The sequence below is a fragment of the Nomia melanderi genome, unplaced genomic scaffold (assembly GCF_051020985.1).
Source record: "Nomia melanderi isolate GNS246 unplaced genomic scaffold, iyNomMela1 scaffold0291, whole genome shotgun sequence".
Classification (NCBI taxonomy): Eukaryota; Metazoa; Arthropoda; class Insecta; order Hymenoptera; family Halictidae; genus Nomia; species Nomia melanderi.
In genome coordinates this window covers 37,501-45,000 of record NW_027475406.1, presented here as the reverse complement: position 1 = coordinate 45,000, position 7,500 = coordinate 37,501, and positions in this window count along the sequence as shown.

Genomic DNA, 7,500 nt, shown 5'->3' with positions numbered 1-7,500 from the left:
CTCAACGTTAAAAACGTTAATAAACTGCGTTTTTATGCGTGGATTAAACATTAAAAAAATTTTGAAATATGTGATGAAAAAGTTTACTCTTGACCGTTCGGACTTAGAAAAATTTCGAGTACCTCGGATCGCCTGCTGGAATTACCGCACGGCCTGGACAGCCCGCATCGACCGATACATTTTTTCCATTTTCAGTGAAAAAAAAATTTTTGTCAATTTTCTCAACGTTAAAAACGTTAATAAACTGCGTTTTTATGCGTGGATTAAACATTAAAAAAATTTTGAAATATGTGATGAAAAAGTTTACTCTTGACCGTCGGGACTTAGAAAAATTTCGAGTACCCCGGATCGCCTGCTGGAATTACCGCACGGCCTGGATAGCCCGCATCGACCGATACATTTTTTCCATTTTCAGTGAAAAAAAAATTTTTGTCAATTTTCTCAACGTTAAAAACGTTAATAAACTGCGTTTTTATGCGTGGATTAAACATTAAAAAAATTTTGAAATATGTGATGAAAAAGTTTACTCTTGACCGTCGGGACTTAGAAAAATTTCGAGTACCCCGGATCGCCTGCTGGAATTACCGCACGGCCTGGATAGCCCGCATCGACCGATACATTTTTTCCATTTTCAGTGAAAAAAAAATTTTTGTCAATTTTCTCAACGTTAAAAACGTTAATAAACTGCGTTTTTATGCGTGGATTAAACATTAAAAAAATTTTGAAATATGTGATGAAAAAGTTTACTCTTGACCGTCGGGACTTAGAAAAATTTCGAGTACCCCGGATCGCCTGCTGGAATTACCGCACGGCCTGGATAGCCCGCATCGACCGATACATTTTTTCCATTTTCAGTGAAAAAAAAATTTTTGTCAATTTTCTCAACGTTAAAAACTGCGATAAACTGCGTTTTTATGCGTAGATTAAACATTGAAAAAATTTTGAAATATGCGATGAAAAAGTTTACTCTTGACCGTCGGGACTTAGAAAAATTTCGAGTACCCCGGATCGCCTGCTGGCATTACCGCACGGGCTGGACACCTCGCTCCGACGAATCGGTTTTTTCCATTTTTTTTGAAAAATAAATTTTTGTAATTTTTTTTAATGTCAAAAACGTTAATAAACGTCATGTTTACGCATGGATTAAACATTGAAATAATTTTAAAACACTTATTAAAAAAGTTGGTGTCGACCGTGGGACTTAGAAAAATTTCGGGAAGTCCGATTCGCCTGCTGGAATTACCGCACGGGCAGGACACCTCGCTCCGACGAATCGGTTTTTTCCATTTTTTTTGAAAAATAAATTTTTGTAATTTTTTTTAACGTTGAAAACGTTAATAAACATCATGTTTACGCATGGATTAAACATTGAAATAATTTTAAAACGCTTATTAAAAAAGTTGGTGTCGACCGTGGGACTTAGAAAAATTTCGAGGAAGTCCGATTCGCCTGCTGGAATTACCGCACGGGCAGGACACCTCGCTCCGACGAATCGGTTTTTTCCATTTTTTCCGAAAAATAAATTTTTGTAATTTTTTTAATGTTAAAAACGTTAATAAACTTCATGTTTACGCATGGATTAAACATTGAAATAATTTTAAAACGCTTATTAAAAAAGTTGGTGTCGACCGTGGGACTTAGAAAAATTTCGGGAAGTCCGATTCGCCTGCTGGAATTACCGCACGGGCTGGACACCTCGCTCCGCCGAATCGGTTTTTTTCCTTTTTTTCCGAAAAATAAATTTTTGTAATTTTTTTTAATGTTAAAAACGTTAATAAACTTCATGTTTACGCATGGATTAAACATTGAAATAATTTTAAAACGCTTATTAAAAAAGTTGGTGTCGACCGTGGGACTTAGAAAAATTTCGGGAAGTCCGATTCGCCTGCTGGAATTACCGCACGGGCAGGACACCTCGCTCCGACGAATCGGTTTTTTCCATTTTTTCCGAAAAATAAATTTTTGTAATTTTTTTTAATGTTAAAAACGTTAATAAACTTCATGTTTACGCATGGATTAAACATTGAAATAATTTTAAAACGCTTATTAAAAAAGTTGGTGTCGACCGTGGGACTTAGAAAAATTTCGGGAAGTCCGATTCGCCTGCTGGAATTACCGCACGGGCAGGACACCTCGCTCCGACGAATCGGTTTTTTCCATTTTTTTTGAAAAATAAATTTTTGTAATTTTTTTTAACGTTGAAAACGTTAATAAACATCATGTTTACGCATGGATTAAACATTGAAATAATTTTAAAACGCTTATTAAAAAAGTTGGTGTCGACCGTGGGACTTAGAAAAATTTCGGGAAGTCCGATTCGCCTGCTGGAATTACCGCACGGGCTGGACACCTCGCTCCGACGAATCGGTTTTTTCCATTTTTTTTGAAAAATAAATTTTTGTAATTTTTTTTAATGTCAAAAACGTTAATAAACGTCATGTTTACGCATGGATTAAACATTGAAATAATTTTAAAACACTTATTAAAAAAGTTGGTGTCGACCGTGGGACTTAGAAAAATTTCGGGAAGTCCGATTCGCCTGCTGGAATTACCGCACGGGCTGGACACCTCGCTCCGCCGAATCGGTATTTTCCATTTTTCTTGAAAAATAAATTTTTGTAATTTTTTTTAACGTTGAAAACGTTAATAAACATCATGTTTACGCATGGATTAAACATTGAAATAATTTTAAAACGCTTATTAAAAAAGTTGGTGTCGACCGTGGGACTTAGAAAAATTTCGGGAAGTCCGATTCGCCTGCTGGAATTACCGCACGGGCTGGACACCTCGCTCCGCCGAATCGGTATTTTCCATTTTTCTTGAAAAATAAATTTTTGTAATTTTTTTTAACGTTGAAAACGTTAATAAACATCATGTTTACGCATGGATTAAACATTGAAATAATTTTAAAACGCTTATTAAAAAAGTTGGTGTCGACCGTGGGACTTAGAAAAATTTCGGGAAGTCCGATTCGCCTGCTGGAATTACCGCACGGGCAGGACACCTCGCTCCGACGAATCGGTTTTTTCCATTTTTTCCGAAAAATAAATTTTTGTAATTTTTTTTAATGTTAAAAACGTTAATAAACTTCATGTTTACGCATGGATTAAACATTGAAATAATTTTAAAACACTTATTAAAAAAGTTGGTGTCGACCGTGGGACTTAGAAAAATTTCGGGAAGTCCGATTCGCCTGCTGGAATTACCGCACGGGCAGGACACCTCGCTCCGACGAATCGGTTTTTTCCATTTTTTTTGAAAAATAAATTTTTGTAATTTTTTTTAACGTTGAAAACGTTAATAAACATCATGTTTACGCATGGATTAAACATTGAAATAATTTTAAAACGCTTATTAAAAAAGTTGGTGTCGACCGTGGGACTTAGAAAAATTTCGGGAAGTCCGATTCGCCTGCTGGAATTACCGCACGGGCTGGACACCTCGCTCCGCCGAATCGGTTTTTTCCTTTTTTTCCGAAAAATAAATTTTTGTAATTTTTTTTAATGTTAAAAACGTTAATAAACTTCATGTTTACGCATGGATTAAACATTGAAATAATTTTAAAACGCTTATTAAAAAAGTTGGTGTCGACCGTGGGACTTAGAAAAATTTCGGGAAGTCCGATTCGCCTGCTGGAATTACCGCACGGGCAGGACACCTCGCTCCGACGAATCGGTTTTTTCCATTTTTTCCGAAAAATAAATTTTTGTAATTTTTTTTAATGTTAAAAACGTTAATAAACTTCATGTTTACGCATGGATTAAACATTGAAATAATTTTAAAACGCTTATTAAAAAAGTTGGTGTCGACCGTGGGACTTAGAAAAATTTCGGGAAGTCCGATTCGCCTGCTGGAATTACCGCACGGGCAGGACACCTCGCTCCGACGAATCGGTTTTTTCCATTTTTTTTGAAAAATAAATTTTTGTAATTTTTTTTAACGTTGAAAACGTTAATAAACATCATGTTTACGCATGGATTAAACATTGAAATAATTTTAAAACGCTTATTAAAAAAGTTGGTGTCGACCGTGGGACTTAGAAAAATTTCGGGAAGTCCGATTCGCCTGCTGGAATTACCGCACGGGCTGGACACCTCGCTCCGCCGAATCGGTTTTTTCCTTTTTTTCCGAAAAATAAATTTTTGTAATTTTTTTTAATGTTAAAAACGTTAATAAACTTCATGTTTACGCATGGATTAAACATTGAAATAATTTTAAAACGCTTATTAAAAAAGTTGGTGTCGACCGTGGGACTTAGAAAAATTTCGGGAAGTCCGATTCGCCTGCTGGAATTACCGCACGGGCAGGACACCTCGCTCCGACGAATCGGTTTTTTCCATTTTTTCCGAAAAATAAATTTTTGTAATTTTTTTTAATGTTAAAAACGTTAATAAACTTCATGTTTACGCATGGATTAAACATTGAAATAATTTTAAAACGCTTATTAAAAAAGTTGGTGTCGACCGTGGGACTTAGAAAAATTTCGGGAAGTCCGATTCGCCTGCTGGAATTACCGCACGGGCAGGACACCTCGCTCCGACGAATCGGTTTTTTCCATTTTTTTTGAAAAATAAATTTTTGTAATTTTTTTTAACGTTGAAAACGTTAATAAACATCATGTTTACGCATGGATTAAACATTGAAATAATTTTAAAACGCTTATTAAAAAAGTTGGTGTCGACCGTGGGACTTAGAAAAATTTCGGGAAGTCCGATTCGCCTGCTGGAATTACCGCACGGGCTGGACACCTCGCTCCGCCGAATCGGTTTTTTCCTTTTTTTCCGAAAAATAAATTTTTGTAATTTTTTTTAATGTTAAAAACGTTAATAAACTTCATGTTTACGCATGGATTAAACATTGAAATAATTTTAAAACGCTTATTAAAAAAGTTGGTGTCGACCGTGGGACTTAGAAAAATTTCGGGAAGTCCGATTCGCCTGCTGGAATTACCGCACGGGCAGGACACCTCGCTCCGACGAATCGGTTTTTTCCATTTTTTCCGAAAAATAAATTTTTGTAATTTTTTTTAATGTTAAAAACGTTAATAAACTTCATGTTTACGCATGGATTAAACATTGAAATAATTTTAAAACGCTTATTAAAAAAGTTGGTGTCGACCGTGGGACTTAGAAAAATTTCGGGAAGTCCGATTCGCCTGCTGGAATTACCGCACGGGCTGGACACCTCGCTCCGCCGAATCGGTTTTTTCCTTTTTTTCCGAAAAATAAATTTTTGTAATTTTTTTTAATGTTAAAAACGTTAATAAACTTCATGTTTACGCATGGATTAAACATTGAAATAATTTTAAAACGCTTATTAAAAAAGTTGGTGTCGACCGTGGGACTTAGAAAAATTTCGGGAAGTCCGATTCGCCTGCTGGAATTACCGCACGGGCAGGACACCTCGCTCCGACGAATCGGTTTTTTCCATTTTTTCCGAAAAATAAATTTTTGTAATTTTTTTTAATGTTAAAAACGTTAATAAACTTCATGTTTACGCATGGATTAAACATTGAAATAATTTTAAAACGCTTATTAAAAAAGTTGGTGTCGACCGTGGGACTTAGAAAAATTTCGGGAAGTCCGATTCGCCTGCTGGAATTACCGCACGGGCAGGACACCTCGCTCCGACGAATCGGTTTTTTCCATTTTTTTTGAAAAATAAATTTTTGTAATTTTTTTTAACGTTGAAAACGTTAATAAACATCATGTTTACGCATGGATTAAACATTGAAATAATTTTAAAACGCTTATTAAAAAAGTTGGTGTCGACCGTGGGACTTAGAAAAATTTCGGGAAGTCCGATTCGCCTGCTGGAATTACCGCACGGGCTGGACACCTCGCTCCGCCGAATCGGTTTTTTCCTTTTTTTCCGAAAAATAAATTTTTGTAATTTTTTTTAATGTTAAAAACGTTAATAAACTTCATGTTTACGCATGGATTAAACATTGAAATAATTTTAAAACGCTTATTAAAAAAGTTGGTGTCGACCGTGGGACTTAGAAAAATTTCGGGAAGTCCGATTCGCCTGCTGGAATTACCGCACGGGCAGGACACCTCGCTCCGACGAATCGGTTTTTTCCATTTTTTCCGAAAAATAAATTTTTGTAATTTTTTTTAATGTTAAAAACGTTAATAAACTTCATGTTTACGCATGGATTAAACATTGAAATAATTTTAAAACGCTTATTAAAAAAGTTTACTCTTGACCGTGGGGACTTAGAAAAATTCCGGCTTGCACGGATTCGACCACTCTGTTTTTCGGAGTTTCTGAGAAAAATAAATTTTTGTAATTTTTTTCATTATGATTTCTGAGTTCTCCCAGTAGTTTAATGTAAGGATTAAGCATTTAAAAATTTTTAAATCGAATATTAAAAAAGTTTACTCTTGCAATTTTTGGAAAAAAAAAATTCTAAAAAATTTTTCTTTCGGTGGAAACTAACGTTTAATATGTACAATAACGATTTATCGAATAAAAATCGTATGTTAATATATGTTCGAATCGACCATAGTTTCAGCGGCTAAGTACCAGCAGCCCGGCCGGTTGGTCTGTACGCGCGGCAGTTTACCACCATAAGCGCCCGTGCTGAGCGGCCGGCGCCGCGGTCGTCGCGGCCGCCCGTTTGGTTACTATAAGAGAGCACGTCGGTTCGAGCGGACCGGTCGGCGCAGCGGCGGGCGAGCGGCTATTCTACGATCTCGGTCGAGAAGCAGTCGTTCAGCTCCTCGAGGTCCATTCCTCGACTGTTCTGTACCGCGTTCCGTTGCGAATTTTTCTCTACACAGCATGACCACGGGTCGGTGTCTCAGACCGAATGGCCCTTATGTGGTAAGCCCAGAATGTTGGGTTGGATACAACGTATATTCGTTATACTTGTACGACTCTCACATCAACTCTCAGAAACCCAAAAGGGGTTTTCTATCCGAGCGAAAATATATTTTTCGTATACAAAAATTTAATGGCAAAGACCAAACGAAATACTACACACAAAAAGGGGCGACGAACAAAAATTGTTCGAATGAAATATAATATATACATATAAAATTGAGGTGTCCTAAGAGAGAAATACATAAACTAAGAGGTATATATTATAAGAAATATATATTATTTCTGGGCAAAGAAGAGAGAACGAAAAGAAGAGTATGATCTTTAACGCGAGGGCCTCGACATGGGTACGCCTAGCATGGTTCGCGCTTTCTCGATATGTCCAGCATGTTAACGTACGCGGTCTTCGGACTTCGTGCGTTATGTCCGTGCTTACACGATGGAGAGCGCTCGAGCATACGTGCTTACAAACCTGAAAGTCGATGTGACATCCGAGATTCTTTTTCTTCTAAAAAGATCTCGGAGAGATACACGGGAGAGTTTGAAATTTTTGGAGGTCCTCCTGATGTATATGCGCGGATATACCCATGTGGTAATTCGTGCGGAGTTGGTAATCTAATAGTGGAGCGAAATTTACCAACTCGAAAGAGAAGAGAGAAGAGAGAAGAGAGTAGA